At 47.2% G+C, this 12,629-nt stretch overlaps 1 protein-coding gene across 1 annotated transcript in view; it reads right to left on the bottom strand.

The window, feature by feature from the left end:
- Window positions 1-12,629, bottom strand: part of SPEF2 (sperm flagellar 2) — a 228,979-nt gene that overhangs the window by 39,163 nt on the left and 177,187 nt on the right. The gene's annotated exons all lie outside the window — the stretch shown is intronic.

Here is a 12,629-nt window from a genome sequence, read left to right as displayed (position 1 = left end):
ATATACAGTATATGTGAAGGGCTGCGTAAATTGAGGGTGTTACCGTATTTATCGGCGTATACCGCGCACTTTTTTGCCCTGAAAATCAGGGCAAAATCGTGGGTGCGCGGTATACGCCGATACCCGCTTTCCCGCGCCGAGTTTTTTTTTTTAAATCAAAACGACGTTTATTGAGCATAATATAAAAGAGTTACAAAAAAAAAGGGGGGGTGTAAAACGGTGCAAAAAATATGTGAAGGTCTACAGCGCTACTAGTGATTAAATAATTATACCACCTAACCAATAAATAAATGAAAAAGCTGCAATTATATCGGTGAACAAAACCAAGCAAAAATATATGTGTAAATAATAATGCGCTAAATCAACTGATTAAGTGAAGTGTCAACATATCAAAATTACTGGAGGAGAAAGACAATATTATACAAAGAATATAAAGGAAAAAAGAGTTCCAAAATTCATTAATAAATCGTCCCTTGATGCTACAATCCCAGAGCAACTCGGCTACACCTTCCCAGACCACACATACACAATGTGTGAGATTTCAACAACTTGATGATGTGATAATCAAACTCGTCAGGTCAGAGTGTGCTTTCCACCAGGTATTCACGTGCTCAAATATGCAGAGAAAAGGGAGAAAAAAAAGACCAATAGTGTGATACCGTAGATGAAATACTGGCGTCTCACAATACTCAGAATATCACTCACGAATCCTCGGTAACATTAAGGCTTCAACGTATGTGCGTGTGTGCTGCTCAGCTTGTCAGGCTCCTCATCCGGCACCTCCGTGCGTCCCGTCACTCAAGCTCCTCCCCCACGCGTATCGTCACTGGACACGTGACTTAATCATGGGTCAATGTGTGACTGAGGCTTGCTTAGGCTATAAATAGCCAATCACACACTCGCATCAGCGCGAACGGACCAATGGGGAGGTACCAATGACTACATCATTGCAGAAACACCACAACGTCTCGGCAATTGCGGTTTATCAAAAAATAGTAAATAACATATTTTAATGTGATACAAGTAAAAACAATTGACTTAAAAGCATTGACTTTAAAAACAAAAGAATAATTCTGGTAAAAAGTCCGTCCAGCACGGACTGAAACCAATCACATTAGCATATACAATCAACATCCCGTGGTATTCATCTAGCTGAATTTTACAGATATACCACTAACACGGAAGCAAAAATTAAAATTAAAATTAAAAAATTAAAATTAAAAAATTACACTGAGATCCCACAGTGTATAAATATAAAAAAATAAAAAAATATAAAAATTATATACTCCAACATATTAACGAATCAGCATTATTCACATATTGCATATATGAATAAATCATGCTCCTGGCCACATACCCCGATCACCACTAAAGGATAAATAGCAACAAGAGCATGCAGTTGAAGTTCTGATAAATACCTTACAACTATATAATAAATTAATATAACAAATCAATAAATTAATATAATAATATTATATACAAGAGCGCTGCACCACTAGCCAACAAGTGGACACACACTCATATGTAGGTAGGACCTCATTGAATATAAAAGATATATGTGAATATATACATATATTAAGAATATTAAAAGTTAAAAATCAGATATAAAACAGTTAAGATCAAAGTCAATATTGAGGCCATTCGGAGAGAGCGATCCCATCTCATGAATCCATCTGGATTCAGCTTTACTAATCTCTCTCACCCTATGGCTTCCTCTCCAGTGGGGGGCTATATTTTTGTATGCCCCAAAATGTCAAACCCTTTGTGTTCCCTTGATGACATAACTCAAAATGACGGGAGACATTATGTTTTGGGAATGCCTTTAAAATATTCTGTACATGCTCTCTTAATCTTTTCCATAAAGGTCGTTTAGTGCGGCCTATGTATTGTAGAGAGCATGGGCACTCTAGGACATACACAACGCCCTCTGTTCTGCAGGTGATAAGGTCATCAATATTATACTCCTTCTTGGTGACATTTGAAGAGAACTTAGTACATTTCTGGCCATTAAAATTGGTGTTCTTACATGCAAAGCACCTCTTGCATGGAAAGAATCCCTTTCCCTGAAAGAAGGTAAGTGCATTATTCTTTATTGGAGGATCAGGAACATTTTTAGCTACTAGGTCCCTCAAGGTGGGGGCTCTCCGATATACTACCCTGGGGTTCATAGGTAAAATACCCTGTAGCTGCTGGTCAGCTCTTAGAATTGGCCAGTACTTTTTAAAAATTGCTTCCAACTGTTTGTGTTGGACAGTGTAGTTCAGGATGATCGGGGGATTGTTATCCATTGGATCAGATTTCACTTTATCCTGAATGAGAGAAGATCTTGGTGTCTCATATACTTTACGGATTTGCTCCTGGATAAAATCCTCATTGTACCCTTTATTCACAAACTTTGTTCCTATAAATTTAGCTTGCTCCAAATATACTTCTTGGTCAGTACAATTTCTACGTATACGTAACAGCTGTCCTTTAGGGATGTTTATTAGCCAGGGCTCGAAATGACAGCTATCCACCGGGATATAGCTGTTCCGTTCCACTGGTTTAAAATATGTTTTGGTTGATATTAAATTTTCTTCTAGAGTAATTTCCAGATCCAGAAACTGTATAGTTTGATTGCTGATAGTATACGTTAAAGAAATATTTTGTTGGTTTAGATTCAATTTCTCAAAAAATGTGATTAGGGACTGTTCATCACCATCCCAGATGACAATACAGTCATCTATGAATCTTTTGTATAAAATCAGCTGACTGGGCATATCGTTGTAAATTGCCCCCTCCTCCCATTCTGACATGAATACGTTTGCCACGCTGGGTGCATATTTAGCTCCCATTCCGATGCCATTAAGTTGCCTGTAGAACTGAGATTGATGCCAAAAATAATTATGCTGTAAACCATAAGCTAAACATCGCAAAACAAACTTTTTTTGTCTCGGGATGAGTTGGCTAAAATTATTCATCGCCCACTTGGTGGCATTGATCGCTTCCTCATGATTAATATTAGTGTAAAACGGTGCAACATGCACCACAAGCAAGGATAGAATACAATGTCATTATCATCCGTATAGATACAACAAACACAGTAAAATAAAGGGCTAATCTTTTGTGCAATTGCAAAACAACAATCGGGGATGTAGCAAGCATACAGGTCAGGTTCCAGGGGTATGGAAAAGGAAGTAGTACGTGACTTTATTCATCTGGAGCAACACAAGTGGAGGCTTCTCCCAACCATCTATCCCAGACCTTATGGTATTTGTCGGGACAACCCCTGTGAACATAGAGAAGCTTTTTGTAGGGCAGAGGAGCATTAACAGCTCTGATCCATTGCGGAAGGGTAGGGGGGGGGGCCCGCATCCACGTTTTCGCTATCTGAAGCCTGGCCAGGAATAACGTCTCTTGCAGAAAGACATTAAGATACTTCTCGGCCTCAGACAGCGAAAAGAGCCCAAGTAAACATTGGCGGGGGCTTTGAGAGAGCGGGGAGCCCATGCGATCGTGGAGAAATTGGACCACCTGGGTCCAAAACCCTTGCACACAGGGACAGTCCCAGATGAGATGGTAAAAGGAGGCGTTGGGGAAATCACAGCCCGGGCAGTTGGGATTACTACCCGGCCTAAACTTCGAGATTCGGTATGGGGTGAGGTACAACTGGTGTAGGATGTAAAGTTGGGTGAGGCGGTCAGAGATTTTGGGGGAGACTAATCTACAGTTAACGAGGACTTCGTCCCAGTCCTCCGCCGACACCGCCCCCAGATCGGATTCCCAACGGGACTTTGTCCGCTGGAGAGTGGCAGTCGCCGAGGGTACGAGGAGATATAAATAAAGTTGTGAAATCAGTTTCTTGGGGTCTGAACCCAACACAATGTCAACAGGCAGCGGGATCTCAAGCACTGGAATATCAGTACCGAACTGAGTCGTAAGTGCGTGACGGAGTTGAAGATACCTAAAAAGCATATGGTTAGCTAGGGAGTGGGTGTCTTTAAGAGACTGAAACGTCTTGACCGAGCCGTTGGCTACAACCTGTGTGAGGTAGATAATTCCGCTCCTAACCCAAAGACCACGGTCTGGGACCATGGCCAGCTCGGGCAAGAGAGGATTATCCCAGAGGGGTGTGTGAGAGTGCGGGGACGGAGCTTCGCCAACCGACAGGGCAGTATGCCATATTTTACGGTGATGGAAGAGTATTTGACTCCTGTCACCCGACCGCCGGAAGCCGCGGGGTACACAGAAGAGGATCTGAAAGGGGTGCGAGACGAGGCCAGGGGCCTTAGAGCAAACCATGGCCAGATAGCGCCCCCTGTCCGAATGGTGAATATAGTAAAAGTGGGAAAGCTGGGATGCAACATAGTAGAGGAACAGATCGGGGACCGAAGCGCCGCCTTGACTGGAGGGGCACTTCAGAACCCGCCACGGCAACTTGTGCCTGGAGGAGCCCCATATAAACGAATTGACAATGGATTCCATGGATTTAAAAATACGGGGGGGGATATACAGCGGGGCATGCCAAAAGGCGTAGAGCAGCTTAGGGAGGAGAATCATTTTAACTAGGCTTATGCGGCCCATAACTCCGAGGGGGAGGCGGGACCATGCTTGTGTTTTGGTTTTCAGGGTATGAAACAATGGCTCAATATTGAGGCGTATATAGTCTTGGGGGCACCTAGTGACAAGGACACCCAGATACTTAATGACGTCCGTTCGCACCAACGGGAGGGCCGCCTGTGCCGCAGTGGGAGGGCCGAGGTCCAGGGGAAGGATATGGGACTTTGACCAATTAATCTGCAAACCCGAGTATTCCCCAAACTGTGATATAACTTGGAGAGCTGTTTGAAGCGAGGGACCAGCATCCGATAAGTAGAGGAGCATATCGTCGGCGTAAAGGCTGAGAAGCTCATTAACCCGACCGCAACGCAACCCATTGATCCCGGGGTGACAGCGCAGGGCTATACTAAGGGGCTCCACAGCGAGGGCATAGAGCATAGGCGAAACAGGACAACCCTGACGAGTGCCGCGAGACAAGGGAAAAGGAGAGGAGGTTCTACCGTTGACTCTAATACGCGCTGTGGGGGCATGATAAAGAAGTTGAAGCCACTTCACAAAACGGGGACCGAACCCGAATCTGCCGAGGCACTCCCATAGGTACTTCCACTCGACCGAATCGAAGGCCTTGGCAGCGTCTAGGCTAACTACCACTCTGGTGCCCACCTCCGCATGCTGAGCCTGGAGATTCATGTGCAGCCTGCGAAGGTTAAAGGCAGTGTTTTTATTGGGCATGAACCCGGTCTGGTCAGGGTGTATCAAGCTTGTTATGATTTTATTGAGACGCAGGGCGAGGATTTTGGCTAGGATTTTCACATCCAGTTGGAGGAGTGAGATGGGACGGTAGGATTCAGGAAGCAAGGGGTCCTTGCCAGGCTTAGGGATCAAAACAATGAAAGCTTCGCACATGGTGCCCGTGTCAAAGACATGATTGTAAAGCGCGCACAGCCTAGGGACAAGAGTGTCTTGAAAGTGTTTGTAGAATTCGAGGGGAAGCCCGTCGAAGCCCTGGGTTTTAGAGGTGGGGAGGCTTGCCATGGCCGTCTCCACACATACAGCGGTGATGGGAGCTTCCAGCATAGACACCTGATCCGCAGATAACGTGGGGAAGGTGACATCCCGCAGAAAAGCAGTAAGCTCCTCCGCGGTATGTTGTGAAGTGGAGGTGTACAGCTTTGAGTAGAACGACCTAAATTCGTTTGCCATCTGGTCAGGGTCCGATAGTAGAGCCCCGCACGCCGCACGGAGGGACACAACCACAGGGGGCTTGTGTTCCAGGTGTGCCATATAAGCAAGGAGCCGGCCGGCTTGCTCACCATGTTCGTACATACGCTGTTTACTGAAAAAAATACCCTGACGCGCTTTTTCAAGATGCAGTTGGTCCGTTAGCCTAATCTGTAGTCGAAGTTGGGAAGCGGTATTATCCGACGGGTCGGTACGGAAGGTCTGCTCGAGGGACCCTAGCCGCTCCTCTGCCTGGCGGAGCAGCGACCTGGACGAGGCCTTGTGTCTATTAATGCGAGAGGATAGGATCATGCGCACGTGGAGCTTAAACGCCTCCCAAACAGAATCCGCCGCGGCAGAACCGTCATTTGTAGTAAAGAAGCGGGCCCATTCAGCCCCAACGGAGTCCAGGTCGGGGAGGACACTCAACCAGAATGGGTTAAGGCGCCAGGTCTGGGCCACAGGGGGCGACGGGAGCTTGAGTTTAACCCAATATGGGGAGTGATCGGAAAGTGACCTAGTGTCAAATCCTACGTCGGAGAGATGCGGGAGAAGGGAGGGGGTTACAAGGATAAGGCCTATGCGGGACATTACTGCGCGGGAGGGGGTGAAGCAGGAAAATCCTAGTTGAGTCGGGTGCCTATGTCGCCAGGTGTCGGTTAGGGAAAAATTCAGTCAGAAACCTACCAAATCTGGTGATCCCCGGCGAGGGACCCACCGGGGCGCTTGGACCCAATCTGTCCAGGGATGGGGAAATTACCATATTAAAGTCACCTGCCCAAATGGCAGGCACTGAGGGATGCAGAGCCATATAAGCTACCCCCCGCGGAAGGGCCTCAAATTGAAAAGGGGGAGAGATATAAAAGGCAAGGAGAAGTATTTCCAGGCCTCCAATGGTGGCATGCAAAAATAAGTAGCGGCCTTGGGGATCTGACTGTAACTCGTGGAGCTGGAGCTGCTGTGATCTTGCCACCAGCACCGCCACCCAGCGGGAGTTAGAGGTGTGGGGGGCCTGATAAACCCACCCCACCCAGGCTTTTTTAAGGCACAGCTGTTTTTGCCCCACTAAATGCGTCTCTAACAAAATGGAAACATCTGCACGTTGGGATTTCAAATGGGAAAGGACTACCGAGCGTTTAACGCGGTCACCCAGACCGCGCACGTTCCAAGTTACTATCTTAAGGGATGCCATGGGTAGGTATGATGAGAACAGGGACAACAAGACCGCCCCCCCAAAAGCCGGGAGGTGGCCATCAGTTCGGGGCATACCAACGCCTCCACACAGTTACAGGGGGCACATGGGGAAATCACAGTACATCCGGTGGGAGTCACACGTCCCCCGGGGGTCCCAACAGAGACCGACCGGAGGAGGTGCGAGGTCCACCGGGCAATGGAGGGACCATCTAACATGAGCAAGAGCACAGAAAAACATTCAATAAAAGTTGTACAATACAATGACATTTGTAAGGGAAAAAAGAAAAAAAACAAAACATAAATAACGACTTCTTGGTCAGCATGAGAACCAAGTCCTGCAGGAACACTGGACCGGCATAGCAGGTTTAACACCCCACCACCCACCAAAAGTCTGGGGGTAAGGGCCGGCCAGGGAAACTTCGGCTTTGCGGCGGTTGCCAGGGGTGATGACATTACGGCTAGACGATGGGCGCGCTCCACAACGAAAGTGGAGGAGAAGGCCTCTCTGCCAAAAGTTTTGATGAGCAGATTTTCAAGATAGGTGGGGGGGTCCACTCCTTCAGAGCGCCCAGGGAGCCCCACAAAGTGTAAATTGCACCTTCGAAGGCGGTTCTCCATATCATCCTGCTTGGAGAGCACCGCTTGCAGTTGGTGTTGCAAACTTTACACCGAGACCTGGAGCGAGTGTAGGCCGTCTTCCACATGTTCGAGCCTGCGCTCCGTCTCCGACACCCGTTCGCGTAGCTTATGCATATCATGCCGCATATGGGAAATGTCTACCTTCACCTCTTCGATCCGAGAGGCGAGGGAAGTTTGGCAGGCAGCGATAGCCTCCAGGACCCGGGCGGTATCACCAGAAGGCCGATCCTCTCCCCCCGGAAGCACGGAGGCGCCATCTTCCTCCCCCGTGTCCCGCTCACCATGTCGGCTTTTATCCAGTTTAGCGAGGGTTCCGGACTTCTTAGGGGGCGACATGCTGGTCCCGAGTGTCGGGGGGCAGGGGTGGATGTGCCTGCGGTCGGTTGGTAGGGAGGATTCCCCCAGGATTCTATGTACAGGATCAGCCACGAGCGGAGCTCTCACTCAGCACGTCTTACTCCATGCGGCTCCAGACCACGCCCATCCCCGCGCCGAGTTTTGAATACTGCGCCGACATATACCGAGCGCAGTACACTCGGGTATAGTCGGGCAGTCTCGGCTCCTTCCGCACTCAAGTCCGGGACGTACAGGACGTCAGCGCGGGTAGCCGAGCATTGCCGACAATACACGAGTGTACTGCGCTCTGTATATGTCGGCGCAGTATTCAAAACTCGGCGCGGAAAACGAGCAGGGAGGACGCCGGACCCGACGAAGAGGACACCCGAAGCCGCAGAAGGACGCCGGACCTGACGAAGAGGACACCCGAAGCCGCAGACGAACGCCGGACCCGACGAGGCTGCCGATGGACGCCGCGCAAGACACCAAAACTGTAAGTACAAAAAAAACTTTTTTTCCACAGGATTGGGGGCAACTTTAGGGGTGCGTGGTATACGCGGGAGCGCGTTATACTGCGATAAATACGGTATATACGCACCTGTAATAAATAAATGTGCATTAGTGGCCCTGCCATAGGGGGAACTATAAACGGAAAACGGTATTAAACTGATGTTACCATGTTTGTATATTGTGTGTTTACCTCATTACCCAATCATGATAACACTCGTAAAATGTATACAGTTAAAAAGGCTCCTGGATCGCCTTTGTCCCTGTAGACCACAAGCTGACTGTAGGCTTCCTGTCCCGACCATTAACTGAATTGACAGAGCTGTCAGAGATGTTTAGGGGGGAGTACATTTTATGAGTGTGAGCCTGCCCATTCTAATTTCTTGCCCTCCTGAGTCATGTCCCTGAGCTACTTACTTACTATATTGAAAATAAAACAAGATGTTTTTTTGCCTTAACCACTTCAGCCCTGGAAGGCTGCCCAACGACCCGGCCATTCTTTGCGATTCGGCACTCCATCGTTTTTTTTAACTGACAATTGCGACGTTGCACCCAAACAAAATTTACGTACTTTTTTTCCCACAATTAAAGCTTTATTTTGGTGGTATTTGATCACCTCTGCAGTTTTTATCTTTTGCGCTATAATTAAAAGAGCAACAATTTTGAAAAAGAAAACACAATATCTTTTACTTTTTGCTACAATAAATATCCCAATTTAAAAAAAAAATTATATATTATATATTAAAAAAAAATTCTCAGTTTAGGCCGATATGTATTCTTCTACATATTTTTGGTAAAAAAAAAAAAATCGCAATAAGCGTCTATTGATTGGTTTGCACAAAAGTTATAGGGCCCGATTCACAGCGGAGATACGACGGAGTATCTATGCGACTGATTCATAGAATCAGTTACGCATAGATATCCCTAAGATCCGACAGGTGTAATTGTTTTACACTGTTGGATCTTAGGATGCAGTACCGTGGCCGCCGCTGGGGGGAGTTTGCGTTGTAAACCAGCGTCGGGTATGCAAATTAGGAGTTACGGCGATCCATCTACGCGGGCTTACGCCGGAGGCCGGTGTAGTTTTCATCGCAAGTGCTTTGTGAATCAGGCACTTGCGATGAAAACTTGCGGCGGTGTAACGTATCTACGATACGTTACGCCGCCGCAGTTCTACGTGAATCTGGCCCATAGAGTCTACAAAATAGGGGATCGTTTTATGGCATTTTTTTTACTAGTAATGGCAGCAATCTTCAATTTTTAGCTTGACCTGGACATTATGGCGGACACATTTTCGGGACCATTGGCATTTATACAGCGATCAGTGCTATAAAAAGCCACTGATTACTGTATAAATGACATTGGCAGGGAAGGGGTTAAACACTCGGGGTGATGGAGAGGTTAAGTGTGTACTAGGGAGTGATTCTAACTGTGGGAGGGGGGGGGTCTACGAGTGACACTAAATTGTCTGTCGCATCAGTAAATTTCAATCTGGTAGGTTGGCAACACTGGTTATACTCAGGTAAACTATTGCACTCCTTGGTCAAACCTTAGACCCCATACACACTATTAGATTTTATGCAAATGTTTGTCTTCATATTTACCAAAACCATATAATATGAGGTCAAACCTTAAGAGTTTACATTTTGGTAAATCTGAAGACAAAAATCTGCAGAAAATCTAATAGTGTGTATGGGGGTCTACCGTCTTAGTAAACTGAGCACGCTTGGAATAGATTCGATTTGCATACAGGAGTATTCTGCAATGAGAATAAGCCCATTGACTCATGACAGCCAAACAGATTTTTTCTGACTTCAAGAAAAAGATATATGTCTGGCAGAGATACTGCCCTGCAAATCAGCCTTGCGCTTTGCATTGTCTTAGTGAACAAGCCTAGTAGGAATAGCAGCACCTGCCATAAAGATTTATGAAGGCAGCAATTAAAATAGTAACTGACAAAACGACAGCGCCTAAGCCTGGGAACATGAGAAAAACCACATTCACAAGCAGCCCACACTAGGAAATACAGTGCACAAAGGGCACACTACTTTTCATGCTGGGAGCAATGTCACCTGCACAGCCAGAGTTTACAGGAGCTCTTGGAACAGTCATAACATTATGATCACCCTCTATAAAATTATGACCACCCATCTAATAGTGAGTAGGTTCCTTCCCCTTTTTGCCATCAAAACAGCCCTGACCCTGACCCATCAAGGCATGGACTCCATAAGGCAAACCATTGCACTGCCTCTGCCTTGCCTTCTTTCCACTGTGCGCCCTGATGCCATCTCTTCTCCAGTTTGACAAACACTCACCCAACCGCCCACATGATGTAAAATAAATTGTAATTTATTAGACTAGGTCACCTTCTTCCATTGCTCTGTGATCCAGTTCTGACGCACATATGCACATTATAAGTGCTTTTGGCTGTGATCAGCATGGGCACTGTGACAACCCCAATGGCTTTTGGATGGGACTGCAGGGTAGTCTCTTGCCTACCGACTATGGGCCCTGGCTTTTGAGGGGGCTCTAGTATTTGGGAGGGGTGTGCCTGGGGGACCTTTGGAGTGGTTTTACTTCAGATTTGGGTTCATGTCTCCCAAAACACATAGGCCCAGATTCACGTAGATCGGCGCATCTTTGAGCGGGCGTAACATATCCTATTTACATTACGCCTCCGCAACTTAGACGGGCAAGTGCAGTATTCTCAAAGCACTTGCTCCGTAAGTTGCGGCGGCGTAGCGTAAATAGGCCTGCGTAAGCCCGCCTAAATCAAATGTGGAACAGGGGGGCGTGTTTTATGTAAATGTTATGTGACCTGACGTGATTGACGTTTTTAACGAACGGCGCATGCGCCGTCCGTGGACATATCCCAGTGTGCATTACTCCAAATACGCCGCAAGGACGTATTGGTTTTGACGTGAACGTAAATTACGTCCAGCCCCATTCACGGACGACTTACGCAAATGACGTCAAATTTTCAAAATTCGACGCGGGAACGACGTCCATACTTAACATTGGTACGCCGCATGTACGCCTCATATAGCAGGGGTAACTTTACGCTGGGAAAAGCCTAATGTAAACAGCGTATCTGTACTGCGTCGGCCAGGCGTACGTTCGTGAATTTGCGTATCTAGCTGATTTACATATTTCTAGGCGTGAATCAGCGTACACGCCCCTAGCGGCCAGCGTAAATATGCAGTTAAGATCCGACGGCGTAAGAGACTTACGCCGGTCGGATCTAATACAAATATATGCGCAACTGATTCTAAGAATCAAGCACATAGATACGACGGCTCAGACTCAGAGATATGACGGCGTATCTGGAGATACGCCGTCGTATCTCCTTTGAGAATCTGGGCCATAGAATCTGGGAACCTAGGACCTGAATACAGATTTGGGGCCTTTGTGGCCAAACACACATTGACTGCTTCAACCCCCCACCCCCCTGTCGCCCTAGACTCAGAGAAAATGTTAATATAATCAACTGAAAACAACTTGATGCTGGGGTCTCCTGTTAGTCTGTTTACTAAGGTGTAGTTCTTTCATGGTATAATTCACCCCTTGTGTGCCTCCTAGTTGTGAATTCCCATTGTTAATTGAGTCACCTATTGTTTCTGTCTGTCTGCTAATCCTCTTGGGGTTTCGACTAGCATTGTGTCCACTTTACCTTATTACCAAACTACTATGTGATGTTTATGTGTTTATAGTAATTAGATTACTATTTATGTTTATGGTAGCTGTTCATTAGATGTACTGTTAGGCCGTGTACACACCAGCAAACATGTACGATGAAACCGGTCCGCCGGACCGTTTTCACCGTACATGTCTGCCCGGGGCTTTCTGTACGATGGCTGTACTAACCATCGTACAGAAAGCCGCGCGTAAACAATACGTGGGGCATGTCCGCGGTGTCGCCGCGTCGATGACGCGGTGTCGCCGCGACAATGACGCGGCGACGTGGGCGGGCCTGCCAGTTAAATGCTTCCACGCATGCGTCGAAGTCATTCGGCGCATGCGAGGGATGGCGGGCACTCGGACATGTACGGTAGGTCTGTACAGACGACCGAACATGTCCGAGCGGGCAAGATTCCAGCGGACTGTTTTAAAACATGTCCAGGAATATTTGTCCGCTGGGAAAAGGCCCGGCGGGCAAATGTTTGCTGGAATCCTGCAAGCTCGGGCCTACACAC

This window comes from Rana temporaria, chromosome 1, assembly GCF_905171775.1.
Source record: "Rana temporaria chromosome 1, aRanTem1.1, whole genome shotgun sequence".
NCBI classification, from domain to species: domain Eukaryota; kingdom Metazoa; phylum Chordata; class Amphibia; order Anura; family Ranidae; genus Rana; species Rana temporaria.
This window is presented reverse-complemented; position numbering and strand designations above follow the sequence as displayed.